Genomic DNA, 26,214 nt, shown 5'->3' on the forward strand with positions numbered 1-26,214 from the left:
GATCGAATGATTTCGAGAAAAAAAAGAGCGGGGGAGGAAGCCTATTTGCCCTCCGATTTTTTGGTTAATTAAAAAGGCAACTAGAACTTTTAATTCTTTACGAATATTTTTATTAGTAAAAGATTTACGTAACTTATAAATTAGCTTACGTAAAGAACTTTTGTATTCTCATATTTTTATTACATATATGAGGGGGTTCGCTCCCTTGTCAGATCCTCGCTCTTTACATTAAAGCCTAAATTTTGTCCCAATTCATTAAGAATGACCCCAGAATAAATAAACCGTAGAATAAATAGTTGAAATTACTAAAAATACTTTAGCGTAAAGAGCGAGGTATTAGGAGGAGGTGAGCCCCTCAAATGGGTAATAATTTCTGTTTGTTTTAAGTTTTAATGCTGTTCCTTACTTCCAGCTGAAAGAACTTTTTCGTATTTATTTTTTCATTGTTTTTTTTTTTAATTAATCCTAGTAAATCCTGCGCTCCCTTCATGGAGATTTTCTTCCCCCATAACAAATTATCGATGAAAAGTTCCCCCAGCATATCCCCCTCTTCTCAACCCCTCCCCCAACCAAAAAAATCCTCCTGAAAACGCCTGTACACTTCCCAATAACCATTACTATATGTAAGCATTGGTTAAAGTTTGTAACTTGTTGCCCCTCTCATGGGGACTGTGGGGGAGTAAGTCGTCCCCAAAGACATAGTTATAAGGTTTTTCGACTACGCTGAATAAAATGGCTATCTCAGAATTTTGATCCGTTAACTTTGGTAAAATAATTAGCGTGGGAGTGGGCCTAGGTGCCCTTTAATTTTTTTGGTCACCTAAAAAGGGCACTAGAACTTTTCATTTCCGTTAAAATGAGCCCTCTTGCAACATTCTAGGACAACTGGGTCGATATGATCGCCCCTGGGGAAAAAAAAACAAATAAACACGCATCCGTGATCTGCCTTCTGGCAAAAAATACAAAAGTCCACGTTTTTGTAGATAGGAGCTTGAAACTTCTACAGTAGGGTTCTCTGATACGCTGAATCTGATGGTGTAATTTTCGTTAAGATTCTATGACCTCTAGGGGGCGTTTCCTCCTATTTTCTAAAATAACGCAAATTTTCTCAGGCTCGTAACTTTTGATCAGTAAGACTAAACTTGATGAAACTTATATATTTAAAATCAGCATTAAAATGCGATTCTTTTGATGTAGGTATTGGTATCAAAATTCATTGTTTTAGAGTTTTGGTTACTATTGAGCCGGGTCGCTCCTTACTACAGTTCGTTACCACGAACTGTTTGATATGCCTTAGCTAAGGCTAAGGGTATTAAAGTGAATTTTCAGAAAATGTTGAGAGGGATGTTGAACTTAATCAAAAGTCACTTTTAGCTAAGGGTATGAAAGGGTATTGGAGGGTACTAAGGGTATTAGCCTTAGCTAAGGCTAAGGGTATTAAAGTGAAATTTCAGAAGGTGTTGAGAGGGATGTTGAACTAAATCAAAAGACATTTCTAGCTTAAAGTATTAAAGGGGTAATAAAGGGTATTAAGGGTATTAGCCTTAGCCAAGGCCAAGGGTATTAAAGTGAAGCTTCAAAGAGTGTTGAGAGGGATGTTGAACTAAATGAAAAGACATTTTAGCTAAGGGTATTAAAGGGTATTAAACGGTATTAGGGGTATTAGCCTTAACTAAGGCTATGGGTATTAAAGTGAAACTTCAAAGGAATGTGCTAAGAGGAATTTTGAACTAAATCAAAGGGCATTTTTAGCCTCCAGCTTATCAAAAAGCGTATCTGCAATATCTTAAGAATGGCTGAGGCTATCAAGTCAAAACTTTCAGGACACGTTAAAGAGCATGTTTGAAAATGATCAGAGGGCAACCATTCCCCCTCACATGTCCTTTTTAGATGTCTTCCTCTCAAATACATCCGGTTAAAATTTTGAGCTATCTATTTTGTTCAAAACGGTCTAAAAGTCGAATAACTCTGCCTCCTGGCATGGCCGATGTTAACATAAAAGGTTGGTCTTTTAGGAAACTGTGGCATGTTTTATCTTGGGACTTCAAAAAGGCTTATGGTATTAAAGTGAAACTTTCAAGAGATGTTGAAATCAAAACTGACAAAGTGCAACCTCCTTATGATTGTCAAAAGGTCGTATCGGCAATATCTCAGAAACGACTGAGGGTATCAAGTTGAAACTTGACGGGCATATAGAGGGAGTTATTGGACAATGATCAAAAGGCAGCTAGGCTTCTTCACCCTTTCCAGATCCCCCTCAACACTGATCAAAACTTTGAGATAGCGATTTTTTTCAAAATAGTCAAAAGATAAATATATGTGCGTCCTTGGATGACATGACCCCCTTCAGTCCGCGAGGCGAGGGTTGTATTTTATGGACTTTGCCCACTGTTAACATGTAGGATTCATTATTGGGAAAGTGGGTATATTTGATCCTCGGTGGGTGTGGAAAGCCTAAGGGGGTTACGGTAAAACTTTAGGAAAAGTTGAACTAAATCAAAAGATACTATGTGTGTCCAGGTTATCATAAGGGTACGTCTGATAATCTTCAGGATGGCGAATGTTAACAAATTTGAACTTTCAGGGCTACCAACACCAGAACTACTCATACAACTGCAATTGTGTCTTCGATTGTAATTACATCTTATTGCTACTACTTGCCATTGCAACTGTTGTAAGATAACAACTGCGGCAACTTGTGAATGCGACTGCTTCGGACTGTGACTTCAAATACATGTGACTTAAATAGTGACGAAGACCACACTGCTTTTTCATCACAGACATTAAAAACAAGAAAAACAATAGGCAATTATTTTCTTAAGACAGTTTGAAATCTAATTTGAATGATTATTTCGGTCCTGTGTCTAAGAGACGTTTCTACAGCTCTGGATTTCACCTTGAAAAGCAAAGATTGAGGAAGGGCAGCCCCCTTCCTCAATCCTTGGAAGGATTTATTCTGTATACGAGGGCTTTGCCTTGCACCCAACCCTCACTCTTTAAGGTAAAATCTTAAGTTCCTTTAAAATTAAACAAAAAAAAAGTAATTTTCTACTGAAAGTAAGGAGCGACATTATAGTTTAAAAAACGAACAGAAATTATTTCGTATATGAAAGGGGATGTCACAAACACCAAAAACAAGAAGAACAATAGGGAATTTTTTAAGACAGTGGGAAACAAATTAGATTGAATATTTCATCCCTATGTCCAAGGGCCGTCCTCAGCAATACAAATAAGAAAAAAACAACTTACGAGAGGGTAAAATCAATACAACTAAAATTAACAGTTTTTCAAAACAGTCCCAGCATCCTTACCTCAGCGAAGTTCAACCAGGACTAAATAATAAATTGTCATGAAAAGAGGCAATTCAATGAAATTATAGAAAATGATTTAAAACAGGTTTTTAATGCCAACCTAGCTTTTTTCGCTGCTGATCTTATAGGTCTATTTGCGACAGGTTCTGTGTTAACATCTATTGGTTTTTTAAAATATTTTATAAGGTCATTTTTAATTAAATTTGTGCATAAAACAATCAGTGAATATTCTCCTAAATCCCTATTTAAGGAAATATTAATATTAATCTTAAGTCTGATTTCAATTGCTTCTCGAACTACTTGCTTTATGCCTAGATCATTGCTAATAATGGCGAATTTTTCGAAAAGTATTTTGTGGCTAGGATTTTCGAAAACATGGCTACTGAAAGCAGAATCAAAAGAAACAGAAGTAATATTATTAGAATTCAGAGCTTTGGTGATATCATCTTCATGTTGTTGTAGGCGTTTCTCGAAATTCTGGAGGGTTCTCGGGTTCTCCCTACATAGAATTTGCCACAGTCGCATGGTATTTGATGGACACCTCTTTGGCGAGTAACTTGAGTCTTACATTTACCAGATTTAGGAGATTTATGATTTTCTAATTATTGGTAAATACAACATACAGATTATTCTGTGTGCATACTTTTTTAAGATTTCTAGTGGTTTTTGGGATATATGGGAGGTAAATTATGGGAGGTAAATAATGTATCTTTTTTGTTTTTTATCTTTAACAATATGTATTAACGTTTTTAATTGTAATGTATGAGCAAATCGCTCTTCTTTTTGGGTATTTAAGTTTAATCTGAATCTTAAAGACTTGGGAATAAGATTTTCAAATTTGCAAGATTCCAAGAACTTTTGCTGGTTAATAATATTAGCATGTTTTTTGCCTAAACTAATAAAGTAAAATAAATAATTGGTCAACTGCGCCCCATAAGGTAGACGTAAATAACGACGAAGACCACACTGCCTTTCCATCACAAACACCAAAAACAAGAAGAACAATAGGGAATTTTTTAAGACAGTGGGAAACAAATTAGAATGAATATTTCGGCCCTATTTCCAAGGGCCGTCCTCAGCAATACAAATAAGAAAAAACAACTTACTAGAGGATAAAATCAATAAAACTAAAATGAACAGTTTTTCAAAACAGTCCCAGCATCCTTACCTCAGCGAAGTTCAACCAGGACTGTAAAGAAAATTGTTATGAAACGAGGCAATTCAATGAAATGAAAGAAAATGATTTAAAAACAGGTTTTTAATGCCAGCCTAGCTTTTTTCGCTGCTCATCTTATAGGTCTATTTGCGAAAATTCAATAAAAAACTAGTTTTTTTTAACAGAAAGTAAGGAGCGACATTAAAACTTAAAACGAACAGAAATTATTGCGCATATGAAATGGGTTGTCCCTTCCGCAATCCCTCACTCTTTACGCTAAAGCTTCTAATTGTTTTAAAAAACAGAATTTTGGCAAAGAGTCGAACATTAGCGCAAAGAGCAAGGGATTGCGGAGGGGACAACCCATTTCATATACGGAATAATTTCTGTTCGTTCTAAGTTTTAATGTCGCTCCTTACTTTCAGTTAAAACAGATACTAGTTTTTTTTATTTAATTTCTGAACGTTTTTGAATTAATGCATGTTTGATTTTGGCTCTCCGCACATAAATTATTAAAATGAAATTTGTATATTAATTCTTTTTTTTGGTTAAATGACTTTCTTTTAGTTTTGATCGGACGATTTTGAGAAATAAGGGGTGGGAAAGGAGGCCTAGTTGCCCTCCAATTTTTCGGTAACTTAAAAAGGCAACTAGAACTTTTAATTTTTAAAGAACGTTTTTATTAGTAAAAATATACGTAACTTAAGAATTAACTTACGTAACACACTTTTATATTCTTATATTTTTATTATGTATACGAGGGGGTTTGTACCCTCGTTAATACCTCGCTCTTTACACTAAATCGTAAGTTTTGTCCCAATTCTTTAAGAATGACCCCTAAATTAGAAAGGCCGTAGAGTAAATAGTTGAAATTACTAAAAGTACTTTAGCATAAAGAGCGAGGTATTTATCTCCTCATAAATACCTCGCTCTTCATGCTAAAGTATTTTCAAACCCCTAATATGCGTAATAATCGCTGTTCGTTTTAAGTTTCGATGCTACTCCTTACTTTCAATTGAAAAAACGTTTTCATGTTTATTTTTTCATTGTTTTTTTTTACATTAATGTTAGAAAATCCTGCGCCCTTTTCATTGAATTTCTCTTCCGCCATGACATATTTCTCCAAGGAAAGATCCTACCACGTACCCCTTTCCCCTCAACTCCTCCCCCCAAAACCAAAAAATCCCCCTGAAAACGTCTGTACACTTCCATATAACCATTACTCTAAGTAAACACTGGTCAAAGTTTGTAACTTGCAGCCCCTCCCCCAGGGATTATGGGGGAGTAAGTCATTCCTAAAGACATAGTTATTATGGTTTTCGACTATGCGGAACAAAATGGCTATCTCAAAATTTTAATCTGTTGACTTTGGGAAAAAATGAGCGTGGGAGGGGGCCTAGGTGCCCTCCAATTTTTTCGGTCACTTAGAAAGGGAACTAGAACTTTTTATTTTCGTTAGAATGAGACCTCTTGCAACATTCTAGGACCGCTTGGTCGATAAGATGAACCCTGGGGAAAAGAAAAAAAACAAACAAATAAACACACCCGTGATTTGTCTTCTGGCAAAAAATACGAAATTCCACATTTTTGTAGATAGGAGCTTGAAAATTCTGCTATAGGGTTCTCTAATACGCCGAATACGATGGTATGATTTTCATTAAGATTCTATGACTTTTAGGGGGTGTTTCTACCTATTTTCAAAAATAAGGCAAATATTCTCAGGCTCGTAACTTTTGATGACAAAGACTGAATTTGCTGAAACTTATATATTTAGAATCAGCATGAATACCCGATTCTTTTGATGTATCTTTTAGCATCAAAATTTCGTGTTTTCGAGTTTCGTTTACTATTGAGCCGGGTCGCTCCTTACTACAGTTCGTAACCACGAACTGTTGGTGTTGTCTATTGGTTTTTTAAAATATTTTGTAAGGTCATTTTTAATTAAATTTGTGTATAAAGCATTCAATGAATATTCTCCTAAATCCCTATTTTAGGAAATATTATTATTAATCTCAAGTCTGATTTCAATTGATTCTCGAACTACTTGCTTTATGCCTAAATCATTGCTAATAATGGCGGATTCTTGAAAAAGTATTTTGTGGCTAGGATTTTCGAAAACAAGGCTACTTAAAGCAGAATCAAAAGAAATAGAAGTAATATTATCAAACAGTTCGTGGTAACGAACTGTAGTAAGGAGCGACCCGGCTCAATAGTAACCAAAACTCTAAAAAATGGAATTTTGATACCAATAGCTATATCAAAAGAATCGCATTTTAATGCTGGTTTTAAATATATAAGTTTCATCAAGTTTAGTATACCCATCAAAAGTTACGAGCCTGAGAAAATTTGCAAGTTTTTATACCCATCAAAAGTTACGAGCCTGAGAAAATTTGCGTTATTTTAGAAAATAGGGGGAAACACCCCCTAAAAGTCATAGAATCTTAACGAAAATCACACCATCAGATTCAGCGTATCAGAGAACCCTATTGTAGAAGTTTCGAGCTCCTATCTACAAAAATGTGGAATTTTGCATTTTTTGCCAGAAGGCAGATCACGGATGCGTGTTTATTTGTTTTTTTGTTTTTTTGTTTTTTTTTGATCGTATCGACCCAGTTGTCCCAGAATGTTGCAAGAGGGCTCATTCTAACGGAAATGAAAAGTTCTAGTGCCCTTTTTAAGTGACCAAAAAAATTGGAGGGCACCTAGGCCCCCTCCCACGCTAATTATTTTCCCAAAGTCAACGGATCAAAATTCTGAGATAGCCATTTTATTCAGCGTAGTCGAAAAACCTTATAACTATGTCTTTGGGGACGACTTACTCCCCCACAGTCCCCGTGGGAGGGGCAACAAGTTACAAACTTTGACCTGTGCTTACATATAGTAATGGTTATTGGGAAGTATACAGGCGTTTTCAGGAGGATTTTTTTGGTTGGGGGGAGGGGTTGAGAAGAGGGGGATATGCTGGGGGAACTTTCCATCGAGAATTTGTCATGGGAGAAGAAAACTTCCATGAAGGGAGAGCAGGATTTACTAGCATTATTTAAAAAAAAAATTAAAAAATAAATGTGAAAAAGCTTTTTCACCTGGAAGTAAGGAACAGCAATAAAACTTAAAACAAACAGAAATTATTACCCATATAAGGGGCTCACCTCCTTATGATACCTAGCTCTTTACGCTAAAGTATTTTTAGTAATTTCAACTATTTATTCTACGGCTTTTGTGATTCAGGGGTCATTCTTAATGAATTGGGATAAAATTTAAGCTTTAGTGTAAAGAGCGAGGTACTGACGATGGGGCGAATCCCCTCATATATGTAATAAAAACATGAGAATACAAAATTTCTTTACGTAAGCTAATTTATAAGTTACGTAAATCTTTTACCAATAAAAAGATTCGTAAAAAATTAAAAGTTCTAGTTGCCTTTTTAATTAACCAAAAAATCGGAGGGCAACTAGGCTTCGCCCCCGATCTTTTTTTCTCAAAATCATTCGATCAAAATTATGAGAAAGCCATTTAGCCCCCCCCCCCCCCAAAAAAAAAAATATGCAAAATTCCGTTTTGATTATTCCTCTGCGGAGAGCCAAAATCAAAACATGCATTGATTCAAAAACGTTCAGAAATTAAATAAAAAAAAACGAGTTTTTTTAACTGAAAGTAAGGAGCGACATTAAAACTTAAAACGCACAGAAATTACTTCGTATATGAAAGAGGCTGCTTCCTCATCAACGCCCCGCTCTTTACGCTAAAGTTTTTTACTGTTTTAAAAAGAAGAATTGAGAGAAAGAGTCAAACTTTAGCGTAAAGAGCGGGGCGTTGATGAGGAAGCAGCCTCTTTCATATACGAAGTAATTTCTGTGCGTTTTAAGTTTTAATGTCGCTCCTTACTTTCAGTTAAAAAAACTCGTTTTTTTTATTTAATTAGAATTCAGAGCTTTGGTGATATCATCTTCATGTTGTTGTAGGCGTTTCTCGAAATTCTGGAGGGTTCTCGGGTTCTCCCTACATAGAATTTGCCACAGTCGCAAGGTATTTGAGAAACCCTCTTTGGCGAATAACTGGAGTCTTATCTTTACCAGAATTTAGGAGATTTACGATTTTCAAATTATTTGTAAATATAACACACAGATTATTTTGTGTGCATACTTTTTTAAGATTTCTAGTGATTTTTGGGATATATGGGAGGTAAATTATGTTTTGGGTCTTATCGGGATTTTCACATGGTATATTATCGTTGATTTTATGGGAGTGCTTTTTCAATCTACGGTTAATTGTATTATTAGTAAATAAAAGAGGATACCATTTCCAAAAAGTATGTCCCTGATAAAGTCTAGTTCAGCTGTGATGTAGAAATCAGAACAAATATTCAGGACACGATCTACGAGAGATATTTCGATACCTCTTTTAACTTGTGGGGGGTGGTTTGATTCTAAATGTAAATATCTATTGTTTTGTGTTAGGTTTTTGTAAATAGTAAAATTGAGTTCATCTAAGTTACGAATAATTAGAACATCTAAGAATGAGATTTTATTTGCAATTTCAATTTCTAAGGTAAACTGTAAATTCCTATCATATGTTTTAAGGTGACCCAAAAAATCCCTAAGTTCATTTCCCCCATAGTTTCAAAGTGAAATTACGTCATCCATCTAACGTCCCCAAAAGATATTATTAAAAAATATGAATTTAATGCCCAATTTTTCATATACTCTACATAAATATTCGCCAGTAACCCGATAAGAGGCGCACCCATGGGTAAGCCGTTTATTGAATTACGGAATTGGAAATACATTGAATACTTGTTACAAAGTTTAGCCAAGGTCATTAAAACGTCGTAATCTAATCCTGTTGCTGAAACTTCTATTAAGTCATAGTTTTCGTTTTTCTTCATTTTCTAATAATTTCTGGGATTCTGCTACATTAATATTTGTATACATAGACACAACGTCAAAGCTTCTGATAATTGTATTTTCTGAAATATTTACGTTTTGGGGTTTTTCAACGAAATCAACCGAATTACATATATAACATTTTTGAGAAAAAAGCAAAGGTTTGAAGGCTGTACATAACCATTTTCCAATGTTGGAGGCGGGGGCTTTCGTACAAGCTACAATTGGCCTTAAAGGAATGCCTTGCTTGTGGAATTTTGGTAGACCATAAAATTTTGGACAAAGGCTGCCTCGGAGGAAAAATTTATTATATAATTGTGGGGTAATTTCACCATTTTGATTTAAATCTTTTAATTATTTTATAATTTTGTTAGCAAACTGATCAGTATGGTCGTTGGTTAGAGTTTTATATGTAGTTTTGTCATTTAGATGTGCATAAATTTTGGTGTCGTAATCTTTCGTATCCATGACAACCAAAGAATTGTTTTTATCTGCTTTAGTTATAATAATGGACGGATCTTTGCGGAGATTGGATAGAATTCCTAGGTCACACAAATTATCTGGTTTTATATTGGCGGGAGGATTAGCCTTTTTTGTATTATCGAGAGAAGCAATTCGAGAAGCAATTGAAATCAGACTTAAGATTAATAATAATATTTCCTTAAATAGGGATTTAGGAGAATTTTCACTTAATGCTTTATGCACAAATTTAATTAAAAATGACCTTACAAAATATTAAAAAAAAATAACAATAGATATTAACACAGAACCTGTCACAAATAGACCTATAAGATCAGCAGCGAAAAAAGCTAGGTTGGCATTAAAAACCTGTATTTAAATCATTTTCTTTCATTTCATTGAATTGGCTCGTTTCATAACAATTTATTTTTTAGTCCTGGTTGAACTTCGCTGAGGTAAGGATGCTGGGACTGTTTTGAAAAGCTGTTCATTTTAGTTTTATTGATTTTATCCTCTCGTAAGTTGTTTTTTCTTATTCGTATTGCTGAGGACGGCCCTTGGACATAGGGCCGAAATATTCATTCCAATTTGTTTCCCACTGTCTTAAAAAATTCCCTATTGTTCTTCTTGTTTTTGGTGTTTGTAATAGAAAGGCAGTGTGGTCTTCGTCGTTATTAAAGGAGATGTCCCCTTCTCAACGCCTCACTCTTTAAGCTAAAGGTTTTGATTGTTTTTAAAAAAAGACCTATTGGAAAGAGTAAATGTTTAGCTTTAAGAGCGATGTGTTGAGGAGGGGGCAGTCCCTTTCATATACGGAATAATTTCTGTTTGTTTTAAGTTTTAATGTCGCTCCTTACTTTCAGTAGAAAAAACTTGACATTTAAATTTAAATTTTGATCGTTAGTCTTAACCACTATGTGCGTAAAAATGTGACGGAAAAGAGAAATCAAGATACATAAATAGAATTCTGACAAGTACACTCCCTGGGAACTTTCCTCCTCATGAAAAAATTCTTTTACGTTTCATGTTATGCCCAAAGGCATAGGTATTGGGCCCTTCAACTATGATGAACAAAACGGATATCTTAAAATTTTCATCGGACGATTTTGGAAAAAAGTGTCGGGGAAGGTTGGATAGTTGCCCTTTTTTTGATCACTTAAAAAGGACATTTCCGTTCCAATGGGCCCTCCTCTAATATTCTTGGACCTTTGGGTTGATACGATCACCACTGGGAAAAAGAAAAACAACAAATAAACACGCACCCGTGATCTTTCTTCTGGTAAAAAAAAAGAAAGAAAAAACAAAAGAATTCCACATTTTTTCAGATAAGTATACAGTAGGGTTCTCTGATACGCTGAGTCTGATGGTGCTATTTTCATCACGATTACTTGACTTTTAAAGGGTGATTTCCCTTTTTTTCGAAAATCAGGAAAATTTTCTCAGACCCGTAACCTTTGACGGGTAAGACTAAACTTGGGGAAATTTTAATATTTGAAATAAGCATGAAATGTTTTTAATATATCTATTAGTATTAAAATCCTTTTTTAAACCGTCATATAGAGTTTCTGTTACTATTGAGCCGGGTCACTCCTACTTACAGTTCGTTACCTTGAACTGTTTGATTTGTAATTTTCTCAATTTTTTGTTATTACGTATATGATGCAGTTGCCCCCTCCTCAGTACCTCGCTCTTTACGCTAAAATGTTTGTTAATTTGAAGAAAAATGTTATTATTATAATTAAAGAGTCCTTGTGGGTCAGGAGTCATTCTTAAATAATTGGAACTCGAACATTAGTGTAAAGAGGAAGGTACTGAAAAGGGGGCAACCTCATCATGTACTTAATCTCTGTTCGTTTTAAGTTTTAATGTTGTTCCTTACTTTCAGTTGGAAAAAACTTGTTTTTTCATTTATTTATTTGCAACCACAAGCCAAAACATTCTATATCTTTGGTTTATTATTGCATAAAAATCATAGTTAAGAAACTGCTTAAGACAATATTAAATGCTAGGACTGGCCAAAAAATAATACAAACAAATTATTGTTTATATCGGCCATTATTTAACAAATTCTAACTTTAGCGTAAAGAGCGAAGCGTTGACGAGGAGCAGAAACTCCCTCATTTACATAATGTGAAGGGGTTTTCCCCCTCGTCAATATTTAGCCCTTTACGCTAAAGTTTTAATTTTGTTACAATTCTTTAACAATGCCCCCTGAATCCCCAAAGCCTTTTAATTAGAATAAATAGCTCTTTTGAAATTACTATAAATACTTTAGCATAAATAGTGAGATATTAATGAGGGGTGAGACCCTTCATATACGTAATAATTCTTGTTCGTTTCAAGCTTTAATGTAGCTCCTTACTTTCAATTGAAAAGACTTGCTTTTTTAAATTTAATTTATGATTGTTTTTTAAATAATTCTGGGAAATCCAGCGACAATTTCGTGGAAAATATCTTCCTCTATAAACCCCTCCATGAAAAGATCCTCCCAAGTAAAAACCCTTCCCCCCTCACCAGAAAAAATTCTCCTGAAAATGTCTGCATACTTCCCAATAACCAATAGTGTATGCAAACAATTGGTAAAGTTCATAACTTACAGCCCTTCCCCCGGGGACTGTGTGGGATTAAGACGTCCTCAAAGACTTAGTTATTAGATTTGTCGACTATGTTGAACAAAATGGCTATCTCAAAATTTTGATCCGGTGACCTTGGAAAAAAATGAGGGTGGGAAGGGTCCTATTTGCTCTTTAATTTTTTTTAACATGCATTAATTTAAAAACGTTCAGAAATTAAATAAAAAAAACAAGTTTTTTAACTGCAAGTAAGGAGCGACATTAAAACTTAAAGCGAACAGAAATTATTCCGTATATGAAATGGGTTGTCCCTCCGCAATCCTTCGCTCTTAACGCTAAAGCTTTTAATTGTTTTAAAAAGTAGAATTGTGGCAAAGAGTCAAACTTTAGCGCAAAGAGCGAGGGAATGCGGAGGGGACAACCCATTTCATATACGGAATAATTTCTGTTCGTTTTAAGTTTTAATGTCGCTCCTTACTTTCAGTTAAAAAAAACTAGTTTTTTTATTTAATTTCTGAACGTTTTTGAATTAATGCATGTTTAATTTTGGCTCTCCGCACATAAATTATTAAAATGAAATTTGTATATTAATTCTTTTTTTGGCTAAATGACTTTCTATTAGTTTTGATCAGACGATTTTGAGAAATAAGGGGTGGGGAAGGAGGCCTAATCGCCCTCCAATTTTTCGGTTACTTAAAAAAGCAACTAGAACTTTTAATTTGTAATGAATGTTTTTATTAGTAAAAAATATACGTAACTTAAGAATTAACTTACGTAACACACTTTTATATTCTTATATTTTAATTATGTATACGAGGGGGTTTGTACCCTCGTTAATACCTCGCTCTTTACACTAAATCGTAGGTTTTGTCCCAATTCTTTAAGAATGACCCCTGAATTAGAAAGGCCGTAGAATAAATAGTTGAAATTACTAAAAATACTTTAGCATAAAGAGCGAGGTACTTATCTCCTCCTAAATACCTCGCTCTTTATGCTAAAGTATTTTTAAAACCCCTAATATGCGTAATAATCGCTGTTCGTTTTAGGTTTCAATGCTACTCCTTACTTTCAATTGAAAAAAGTTTTCGTGTTTATTTTTTCATTGTTTTTTTTTAAAGTAATGTTAGAAAATCCTGCGCCCTTTTCATTGAATTTTTCTTACCCCATGACATATTCCTCCAAGGAAAGATCCTCCCACGTAGCCCCTTCCCCTCAGCCCCTCCCCCCAAAACCCAAAAAAATTATTTCTTCCTAAGAATTATTTCTTTTCGTTTTAAGTTTTAATGTCGTTCCTTACTTGCAGTTGAGAAACTTGTTTTTTTATTTAATTACATAGAGTAATGGTTATTTGGACGTGTACAGACGTTTTCAGGGGGACATTTTCAGGTTGGGGTGGCGGTAGGTCGAGGAGAGGGGGTTACGTCAGAGGATCTTTTCTTGGAGGAATTTATCATGAGGGAGGAAAATTTCCGTGAAGGGGCCACAGGATTTTCTAGCATTATTTGAAGAAAAACAATTTAAAAAAAAAGTTTATTCAGCTGGAAGTAAGGAGCAGCATTAAAACTTAAAACATGCATAAAATATTACGTATATAAGGGGGTTCGTCTTCTCTACAATACCTTGCTCTTTACGCTAAAGTTTTTTTCGTAATTTCAACTATTTATTTTACGGCCGTTGTGATTCAGGGGAATTGGGACAAAATTCAAGCTTTAGTGTAAAGAGCAAGGTATTGACGAGGGGGAGAGCCCCCTTATATACGTTATAAAAAAATACAAATATAGATGGTCGTTACGTAAGATAATTCGTATGTTACGCATATTTATTACTAATAAAAACGTTCGTAAAAAAAATATAAGAAATTCTAGTTACCTTTTTAAGTAAACAAAAACTGGAGTATAAATAGACTTGCTCCCCACCCCTTTTTTCAAAATCGTCTAAGCAAAACTATGAGAAAGCCATTTAGCCAAAAAAATTTAATATGCATATTTCATTTTAATCATTCATGTGCGGTGAGCCAAAATCAACTCATGCATTAATCCAAAACGTTCAGAAATTAAATGAAAAAAATAAGTTTTTCTTAACTGCAAGTAAGAAGCGACATTTAAACTTAAAACGAACAGAAATTATTCCATTTATGAAAAGGGTTATCCTCTCCTCAATGCCTCTTACGTGGGAGGATATTTCCACGGGGGATTTTTAGGCAGAGGAATTTTTTATGGAGGGTGATCTTGGTCTGCCGGTATTATTTGAAATACGATCAGAAATTAAATAAAAAAAATTCTGAACTGAAAGTAGTAGCAACATTAAAATTCAAAACGAAGAGAAATTATTCCAGATTTGAAGGGGTCAACTCCCTTTTCAATACCTCGATCATTATGCTAAAGTTTGACTGTTGGTTCCAATTATTTATGAGCGACTCCAGAAGCACAAGGGCCGCTTAATTAGAATTGGAAGCTTTTTTAAAAGTTGTAAAAACTTAAGCCTGACAAGCAAGGTATTGATGTGGGGGGTAATTCCTAAATATATTTTTTCTCCTTTTGAGTTTTTATCTCTCTCCTTACTTTCAGTGGAAAACCTGTTTTTAAGTTTAATTATTACATAAGGCAACAGGAAGGGTACCGTGCATTTGTAGAAAAGTGAAAGGAGCACATGGTAGAAAAAATTATTTGATTGATTAATAGTTTAAATAGGTTAAATCTATTCGCTGTTTTTTACATAAATACTCAAATAAAGTTTACTTGAACCAACTAAAACTCAAACTGCAAGCTAACTATAGAATCTATGCCAGGAGAATCTCTTGCTTCCTCAATCTCTCTCTCTCTTATTCATGATAATTTTTATTCATTTCCTACCAGATAACTTGCTCAACTTAACTTATGCTAATTTAAAAGTTTTAAGAGCCTTTTTAAAGTTTTAGAGCCTTTAGGGGAATAGTAAAATGTAATATTGTATGTATATTTCATGATGAATAAATCTTATCCTAAATTCGCCCTTCCCTTTTCGTGGGGAAGCTGCATTATACGTTAGTTTAGTGCAACACAAGTAGAGGAAGGAGATAGAACATCATATATAGAATCATCATATATAGAATATAGAACCATCAAATATAGAATACATTTAGTTTTCAATTTATAAGAAAGTCTTTATTCGACGTAATTTAAACATGCTTATTTATGCGATTTCTACATAGCCTACACCAGAATTCCACCTTTTAATCGAGCAAAGTATTGTTTTGAGGTAGCTTTTTGATTCTCCTTTATGTTTTACAACAACGTAGTAATTTTAGTATAACATATTAGCTACCGTGGCGTAGCATTAGGGGGGCAAATGCTTACACTGTCCCCACGTGCACCGTCTGTTGGAACACTATTTGAATATATTTAAAAAAATGATTATATTCTAATGCTATAGGTAGGTAGGTAGGTAGGTAATTTTATTCAAAAAACAATACAATAAACTTTCATTCATCAGCTAAAAAAAATAGGCCGCAATGGCCTGTAAGCATAGCTGACATCAAATACGATCCATTTCTTTAACATATTTAACTTACATCAAAAAGAAAAATAAATTTAGGTAAATAAACTACAAAAAAAGAAAAAAAACACAAAAAAAGAAAACAAAACAAAAACTAATGGTCAATTTAACAAAATGGGGGGAGATACCCCTCTCTCAATCTAAAATACTCAACATTACTAATTGTTCAGAAGATGGGCCTTGAGGCGTCGTTTCAGCTGAGGCAGACTTTCTGATTCCTTAACTTGCTGTGGGAATGGATTCCAGACGGACGGTCCCATGTATCTGATGACATGAGCCGACCGGGAAGTATTCCGAAACTCATGAACAAGATTATTTGAATTTCACGTGTCATAATCCTGATAGGAAGAACCCAAACTAAAAAAATCATTAGAAATATCAGGCCCTAAATTATGTAGACACTGGTATACTAAAATACCAATCTGCATGTCTCTGATTTTTCCAACATCCAAAATATCAAACTTCTTATATATAGACACAGTGTTAGCGCTTCCACGATCATAATTACCTAGAATTCTAATTGCCTTATTCTGTTGCACTTGAACCCTCCTGTAATTAGACTGAAAGTTACTAGCCCAGATTAAACAACCATAATTTATATACGACGCTATTAAAGTATGGTACAGTGACATTAAAACTTTCAAAGGAAGCACATTTTTTAGAAGCCGCAGCATTCCAGCTCCCCTTGACACTTTGCAGGAAACTAGGTCACTGTGCGCCTTCCAACTCAGTTTGAAGTCAAGAAGAAACCCGAGGTAACGCGTTTCTCGGACTTGTTTTAAAGAAACACCATTGTACTTAATATCTGAAGGTAAATCTTGGGGCTCACCAGTCCTTCTAAAAACCATGTAACTTGTTTTTGAAGCATTAACAGCAAGTTTACTGAGTGTAACAAACGTATGTAGTCCCTTTAAAGCACTGTTTGCTCGGTCTATCAAGTCCGGCAACGATTTGGCAATAACAGTTATAGCAGTGTCATCAGCAAAAGACGTTAAGTAATAAATTAAAAATAAAAGAGGACCTAGGACAGAACCTTGTGGCACTCCGCAATTCAATGGGTAAGCTTGTGAAACTTCATTATTTATTACGACTTTTACACTTCTACCTCGCAAATACGACTCAAACCAACTCAAACACTTATTTTAATACCTAACTTCGACAATCTATCCAGCAAAATTCCAAAATCAACAGTATCAAAAGCTTTCTTAAAATCAATGAAAATTGTCATGCAAAAATAATTTTTTTTCCAGTGCACCGTTTACCTTATAAATTAAATTTAAAGCAGCATGCACAGTTGAATGTCTTTTTCTAAATCCAAATTGAGTTTCAGACAGAAATCCGCAATTTGTTAGATGCTCATATAGTCTTTTGTGCACTATTTTTTCATATAGCTTTGAAATGATGGGTAGTATTGATATAGGTCTCCAATTTGAAAGGTCACTTAGAGTCCCAGACTTCGGAAGTGGGATGACTTTGGCCATTTTCAGCGAACAGGGAAATTGACCCTCTGCCATTGACAGATTTATTTAAAATACTAGTAGGCTACTGGAAGAATATTCGGAAGCACTGATTTTAGAGTTCGAAGGCCATCGGTCCCAGCACTGTTTGATTTTAATGAAGAGACAATCTTCTCTATTTCTACAGAATCGCAGGGTTCTAATTTCATTTCAAAATCTTGACCTCTTAGGTATTCAAAAGTTGATTCTTCTATCAGTAACTTGTTGTTCACTGCTGCTTCACTCTGAACAGTTTCACCAATCTTCGAGAAATGATAAGCAAACAAATCACATACTTTGTCAAGATCTCGAACTATTTCGCCACCAACATTTAGGCTATACTGTTGTGGAGCAGGACTACCTCTGATCACTTCATTAATAATTTTCCAAGTGGCTTTAGGGTTTGATGCATTTTTCTTAAATTCTTCGCCATAAAAGTTTCTCATTTTCTTTCGTCTAGTAGAGTTAACTAGATTACGTTGATCCTTGAACTGTGCAGAACTAAACTCATTTGGTTCATTGATGTGTGCTGTATACAAAGCATTTCTTATATCAATCATTCGCAAAAGCTCATCATCAACCCAAGGTTTTCTCGCTGCTTTTTTTCTTATTTTCATGCTTTTCAGTGGGCATGTCAAGTCATAAATACCTAGCAGCGTGGTATTGAACTTTTCAAAAGCCAAAGATGGGTTATTCTCCCTAAATATACTCTCCCAATTTACAGCACCTAGCTCTTCTGAAAACATTTTAACGTTCGCTGGCTTCAGATCTCGGATCTATATATTACGCTTCACTACTTGTTTTTTTATGTAAAGTCCTAATCTAGCTAAGACTGGCAGGTGATCGGAGATTGGCGAAACTATAACGTCTGCGCATGTAGTTGCTACTTGACGTGACGAAACAAATATGTTGTCAATCAAGGTCGCAGAATGCTCGGTGATCCTTGTTGGAACTGTGACCACAGGGTATAGATCGTGAGATGACATGAAATTTAAAAAATCAAGATTCATACCAGCTAGTATTTTCAAGTCATAATTAAAATCACCCATTATCATAAATTCCAAACCTGAATTTCTTACATTCAGCATTAAATCATCAAAACCAGACATAAAACGATCAAACATAGCACTTGGTGGTCTATAAATAATACAAAATAAAAATTCTTTTCTTCAAATCTAACTTCAACAGAAAAACTTTCAAACTCACCCTCTAGCCAAACCTCAAGATCATCACGCACCTTATACTATAGAGAGTCCCTTACTAGAAACGCCAAGCCTCCTCTGCCCATTTTTGAACGGTTTTTTTATTCTAAACAATATCCTGGAAAACTATAGAACGAGAGAAGACTATCCCTAACCATATACGTTTCACATAAAGCAAGCAACTGAATAGAATCATTTTCATACATAAACTGAACAATATCATGATAAGATGACGTAATGTGGCAGTTCCACGCGCACACAAGGCACTCATTTATTCTTTTATTAATGTCTACAGGTCCATTAATATACGTGCTAAAACGACCCGGCCGAAAACTTAAAGTAGACTGTTCTGCCACAAGCTTAGTTTATGTTTTTTTAGTACAAGATTAGTACAAGCTTAATTTATGTATTTTTCTTTGTTTCTAAGTCGGGAGGGGAAACAAAACGTATAGCATACCTTTGATTCGCTTAAGTAAATCCAAAGTAATATCAAAGTGTGTAATCAGAAAAAAAAATATTTAGCCTTATAATATAAAACATGTAGCAGTGCCATCTGGAAGCGCCAAATTTACCTCGTAAGCTGGGAGCCTGTCTTTATCTCTGTTTGGCTTTATTTGACTTTTATACAGAGGGACTGATAGCCTATCTTCTCTGATCCAACGTCCAAAATTCGTGTTTACAAACCTTGGGTGATATGGACCCAAACTTCGGAGGCTCAGGAAATCATTGATCGTAATAAGCCTTCTTAGAGGTTTGGGGAGGTGGTTGATTCCTCAAATCAAAAGCTTAAAAGGGTTCTACAGGATCTATATAAAAATGTCATCCTATGTTTAATTGAATTTACCAGGCCTCCGCCACCTGTGAAACGACAAAAGCTGTATTTTTATTCTGGTCAAGTTGTGCGTTTAAGTGTGAAGTTAAATCTGGTTATACAATTTATGTGTCGGGTAAGTAAATAAAAGATAACTAAAATATTTAATTTAGAATAATCATATTGATAAGGCATTCAAATTAAAAATCAATTTTTCTTTTTCATTTTGAATGTACAAATCATTTTTAAATAAACTATTCGGGGTATTTATTTCAAAATAAATTGTCTTAGGCAACATATATTGTTACTTATTGTTAACCATTGTTACCTGGATTGTCTCCTCAGTATTTAAGAAGTTTTTATCGATATAATTCAAATTATCACGATTATTCTACTAGGAGCTCTGATCAGTTTACTAGTGAAATCAGGCATACAACGCGATCTGGGCTTATGATTTAACATGTAGGTGTTGTTATTTGGAACTCAATTCCAGGGAGTATTAGATGGTTTGAAAACCTTATGTTATTTAAAGTAAGAATAAAAAAAAAATTGAATAAATTGTAAATTATATTAATTAAAAAGGTATCCTTTTTTTTATGATGAGAGATGGCTGTTTAAAGATTGCATAGTGTTCCGTCTGTTTTTTTTTTTTTTTCAATGTGTATTTCTTTGATTTTGAATGAATAGTTATCATTTATTTATTGTAGTTTTGCTGCTGAACAAGGACATTTTAGGTCCCTAAATTGAGCAGCATATTATTGATTATAAGTGCAATTTTAGTAATTTTTCTTTGATGAAATAAACGCATACCTACCTACCTACCTACCTAGAGTTCACTCCTGAACAGGAAAACAGCTTTATTGCCGCTGAAAATAACTGTCCTTGCCAGATCTTAAATATTGGGTTGAAGGGCCGTATCAGCAACGAAGAAATCCGTACCCACGCTGGCTAACTTTAAATAGTCTTTAATTAAATTTTTTAATAGAAAAAATGTTTTGTTAATTAAAAGAGGGCCTTTCCGAAGCCAAGAGCGGGGGGTTAGGGGGGCGGCAGCCCCCACAACAAAAAATCTGTACAAAAGAGTCTTTAAAAGCGGGGGGTTTGGGGGGCGGCAGCCCCCAACTGCCTCTCCTAATTCCTGTACGTTTTAAGGTTCGACTTTGGGACGCAGCCTCTTTAACTCTTTAAGAAAACGAAGTTTTTTTCATATTATTCTACTAGGAGCTCTGATCAGTTCACTAGTGAAATCAGGCATACAACGCGATCTGGGTTTATGATTTAACAAGTAGGTGTTGTTATTTGGAACTCAATTCCAGGGAGTGTTAGGTGGTATGAAAACCTTATGTTATTTAAAGTAAGAATAAAAAATATTTTTTGAATAAATTGTAAATTATATTAATTAAAAAGTTATCCTTTTTTTTTCTTTTTTTTTATGATGAGAGATGGCTGTTTAAAGATTGCATACTGTTCCGTCTGTTTTTTTGTTTTTTTTTCTCTTTGCGTATTTCTTTGATTTTGAATGAATTGTTATCATTTATTTGTTGTAGTTTTGCTGCTGAACAAGGACATTTTAGGTCCCTAAATTGAGCAGCATATTATTGATTGTAAGTGCAATTTTAGTAATTTTTCTTTGATGAAATAAACGCATACCTACTTACCTACCTACCTAGAGTTCACTCCGGAACAGGAAAACAGCTTTATTGCCGCTGAAAATAACTGTCCTTGCCAGATCCTAAATATTGGGTTGAAGGGCCGTATCAGCAACGACGAAATCCGTACCCACACTGGCTAACTTGAAATAGTCTCCGTTGTTAGCCAAAAAGGAGGGTGTTACCATGGCCATCAGATCATAAACTTTCAAGAATGTTTCACCACTTGCAGTCACAACGCACCCGTCAACGGCGGAGGGCGAAGAACACGATCTGTAGGAGTAGTAAATGGAACAGAAGAGCTGTTTAGATGCGTCTAATCCCAGAGGGATAGAACAAAAGCTGAAATATATGATATCAAAGTTTTCTTGTCAAAGTTGACGCAAAACCAATTCACGAAAATTATGGAGACCAAAGATTTTTCTTTGTTTCTTTTTTTAAATGAAGTTAAAATGATATATTTCAAACCAGATGGAGGGTGGGGGAGAATTTCTTTCATTTTATAATTTCCGTTTCAATAAAAATATCAAAAAGGTATTTTTCAACCTGTGGCAACTCCTCCTTCTCACAGTCCCATTCCAACGGGCACCCCTGAGGATCTTGCCATTGGTGCTAGTTCACCAAAATGTAGGAATGGGGCAAGATGTATTTTTTAAAGTCTAGGGGGCGGGAGGAATTCTGCTTTATTTCATTTTTTTCAATGAGAATAGCAAGAAAAAGTATTTTACAGTAAAAATACCATTAATGGCGTTTTTGAAAATCATAAAGGGAATTACTCCTCCCCCCATTTCATGCCCCTGATCCAGCTTAACCTTTATAGCTTGTCACCCAATGCTCTCACCTCCTTAGTTTTAGCATCTATAATTGCACAGTCATAGATCCTCGCAATTAATCACCTATGACAATAATTGCTATCAACTTAATCGTTTTATTGTCACTTCAGCTGCAACCAGAGCAAAACGATGAGTATTGTCGGTGTTGCATTGACCAATGAGAGCCGATTCCCGGCGCGAAGAGGGAGCATTTTGTTCCAGAATTTTTTTGCTGGATACTGGTGTAGATGGTTGCAACTTCAGTTTAAAGTTAGCTTTGCTGGAAAGCGACTGATGAAAGCGCTCTGTATTAATCATCATTAATTGCGGATATACTGCTGTTAATTGTAAGTTGCAATGCTTCTAAATTCATGCTGTGTTTTATGAGCGGCATTATTGATGATGGGTGTCAATTTAGTGGTTGACCACTTCTAATGGAAATATATTAAACAAATTAAAGGCTAAATATATACAGAATTTGATTACTGACATAGAGATAAGGTGAATTCACTATTCAATGCCTAGTCTCATGCTCTTTCTAAATATAATAATCATTTCACGCGAAAATGCATTCCATCCCCAATAGATCCATATATATATATATATATATATATATATATATATATATATATATATATATATATATATATATATATATATATATATATATATATATATATATATATATATATATATATATATATATATATATATATATATATATATATATATATATATATATATATATATAACCCACTTACATAAAAATACAAACAGTGGAGTAAATAAAAGCGAAAATCAACAATAACATTACACAAAAAACTATGTATGTTTACGCAAACAACAATAAAACACCAAAAACAATTAGACAACAATAACATTAAATAAATAATTTTAATGAAAAAAAAACGAATTAAGCCATGATGAGGCGACAATCGCCGATACGCTGCTTCCGAAATATTTTTATGTAAACCAGTCAGCTTTTCAATAATATCCGGGAGATGAAACCAATACCAAAGAGGAAGATAAAGAATATATTTACAAAAACGGGAAAAGGCCACCTTAATATCACTAAAATCCTTGTTCCTAAGTATAGGATAACGTCCAGAAAGGTACAGAATATATGTCCTTGATTAATTAATTTCTTTTAAATTTTAGATTGTCAATGCTTTATTTCTTTATAAATGGTGAGAAGACCTGTAAAAACCAATAGACCTATATATTGTAAAAGAATTTCGTATAGCTTCTGTTGGATATCAAATATCACTTAAACACAAATTATGAATGAGGATAACAACGGAAGTCAACATGATAGTAACACCTTGCCTAAACTTGAAGCTGTTTAGGATAATATGTCAGCGGCCCAACAACATGTCTGTGTACCAGCTTACTTCAAAGCTATTAGAATTAAATTTAAAAAAAGTTTTTCTCAACTGAAAATAAGGAGTGACATCAAAACTTAAAACGAACAGAAATTACTCCGTATATGAAAGGGGTTGTCCCTCCGCAACGTCTCGCTCTCTAAACTAAAGTTTGACTCTGCCACAACTGCACTTTTTAAAACAATAAAAAAAACTTTAGCGTAAAGAGCGAGGCGTTGAGGAGGGGGGACACCTCCTTTCATATACGTAATAATTTCTGTTTGTTTTAAGTTTTAATGTCGCTCCTTACTTGCAATAAAAAAACTTGGGTTCTTTAATTTATAACGAAAAAGTATAACGTGTCAAAAAGTTCAAAGGAATGAAAAAAATATATTATTTGGGCTATTTATGGGACCATAATCGATGTGGGTATTCTCAGAAGAGCAACTATTATATGAAAAGAGCATTAAATCAGGAATCTACTAGTATTTATTCATCATGTTTCTTTTAGGAGTGATAAACCTCTAATTTGATGCCTAATGGTGAAACGTGGTTAAAAACTCAAAAGATTATTGGGATATGAGATAAATAATATTTTTAACAAAATTTTTCTGAAAATCTAAATTTTAATTTGATTTTTATTGGGAATTTTCTTTAGTTAAAGTTATCCGTATAACCTCTACTGAACTATAATATCACAATTTAATGCCCCCGGGGTATTAATTACAACCTTTGCCCTTCAGGACTGTGGGGGGCTGTCATCCTCAAAGACATAATTTTCGATCCTCTCAGCTACTTTTAACAAAATTTCTATCTCAAAATTTTGATTGGATATGTTTAGGGAAATTGTGGGCGTGGGAGGGGGTTAATTGTCCTCAAATCATTTTCAACTATTAAAAAGGTATTATCCCTCTCAATTTTCGATCGATTTAGCCCTTTTTGAAGTTTCAACGACAACAACCTTCTATAAAAAAAACCTCATATACCCCCAGGCCATAACTTACAACCCATGCCCTGAGAGCTCTACAGGGATTGTCATCTTCATAGACATAATTTCCAGATCTTTAAACTATGCTGAACAAAATGGCTGTTTTAAAATTTTAATTGAATAAGTTTGGAGAAAGGGTGGGCGTGGGAGGGCTGTTAGTTGCCCTCCAATCACTCTCAACTATTAAAAAGGGCACTAGCCCTTCCAGTTTCCAATTAAATAAACCCGTTTTGAAATTTCTACGACAACTACTTTGATACGAAGCTCCTGTCTGAACAAAAAATAAATAATACATTCTGCTAACATCGTATTTTACTTTGCTAGCGCTACTGTGCTACCTAAGTAAAGAAGGTTTAGTTTTCAGTGAGAATCAACCGATTGCGGGGATTTGAACTAGAAGTGGACAAAAAAAATGTTGTAAATTTTCCAGTTTTTTTTTTTTTTCACTGATTTATTTTCATCGTTCAATACGGTCAAAATTACGAATGTGACGCTGCCTCAGTAACTTCACAATCATGAAACAACGAAACAAACATTGTAGAAAATCGTAGTCTTCAGGATAGGCTATGAATAGACCTAAAATAAATCATAAGGGAAAGAAATATTTTGATTTCTTATGTCTTTTGTAATTTAAGGCTAATTGATAAATGACAAATACGACATTTCAGCTGGACTTACGTACATTGTTATATATATATATATATATATATATATATATATATATATATATATATATATATATATATATATATATATATATATATATATATATATATAATATGTTTTATTTTCATCTTGTTTGCGTAAGTGCTCCTAATCTTGACTCTTGTTTAAACACAATATCTAACTAATAGGTTAATTGGAACTAGCCTCTTTCCCTAGAGATTTAATTCCAACAATACATGCTACAAAATTCCAAAACTCTGTTAATTAACAGGAATAGGCCTATATGTCGATACGGTAATTTCGTAATTTATCCCCAACAAGAGAAGATGAAGGAAGGGAAGCTACTGAAACGATCTCACTCGGTTCTAAGAGTACCTCAAAGCTAGGTCATTGAACCTCACTAATTAATTCTCTCCAGGACCTGAATATAATTAACTAAAATACAATTCTTAGGGCCCTCCCTCTATTGTGTAGATAAATATTTAAGTTAAGACACATAGAGCAGCATTAGGGGATGTTATTAAAGAAACTATATTTCTTTTATGTAACTTCGAAAGAATGAATGAACTCATTGAAAACCTTTTCAGCTACACATATCACAAACAGACTTTAAGAAAAGATAATAAATGGAAAGACAAAGACAAAACAGTCTATCCCATATATTTGAGCAAATGAAATAATATTAAACAGAGAGATCTCGATAAAGAAAAGCTACTGCCTAAAACTGTCCAAAATATGATATTAAAAAGCCGAAAAAAGAAAAAGTAACAACGGTGGTCTTCAAGCCCCATACACTGTTAGCAATGTTGAAAAAAAATCGCTAATGATGAAGATGATTTTGAGGGGTTGCCCAATTCTATTACCTAATGTACGTCTTGGAACGATGTTACACAGTTCTGCCACTCGTAGCACCGTTCCAGAACGCGTGGCACGGTCCCTGAAGACTCAGCACATGCCACATGTTGTGTGTGATTTCTGAAAGTTGGTTCCCTCTCGGTTATTTTTTTTATTCCTGCGCATGGATCGGTGATACCTGGCACGTACGCAGGGGGGAGCATTCCGGCCTAGCCCCCCCCCCCCAAAAAAAAATAATTGTGAAATGTTTAATTTCCCCATGGTTTCTTGGGATTTCTGGCAAAAGTAGGATATTTATTAAGAATCTAGATACATGTATGAAGCCTTTTTTGGTGGATTTTACAGCACGTAATTATCCGGTCAAGTCACTGCCCAAATTATTAACCCATTTTCTGTCTAACTTTTTACCATCTTTGAAGTAATTAGGAATTGTACTGTTATTTATTTTTTTTGTAAAG

The 26,214-nt window shown here is 34.3% G+C and overlaps 1 protein-coding gene across 1 annotated transcript in view; it reads left to right on the forward strand.

The window, feature by feature from the left end:
• Window positions 1-22,106: 22,106 nt before the first annotated feature.
• Window positions 22,107-26,214, forward strand: part of LOC136027619 (discoidin domain-containing receptor tyrosine kinase B-like) — a 99,842-nt gene continuing 95,734 nt past the window's right edge. The window contains exon 1 of the mRNA XM_065705037.1: window positions 22,107-22,233. The gene's annotated coding sequence lies outside the window, so the exon portion shown is untranslated. The remainder of the gene's footprint in view (window positions 22,234-26,214) is intronic.

This window comes from Artemia franciscana, chromosome 5 (assembly GCF_032884065.1).
Source record: "Artemia franciscana chromosome 5, ASM3288406v1, whole genome shotgun sequence".
NCBI lineage: Eukaryota > Metazoa > Arthropoda > Branchiopoda > Anostraca > Artemiidae > Artemia > Artemia franciscana.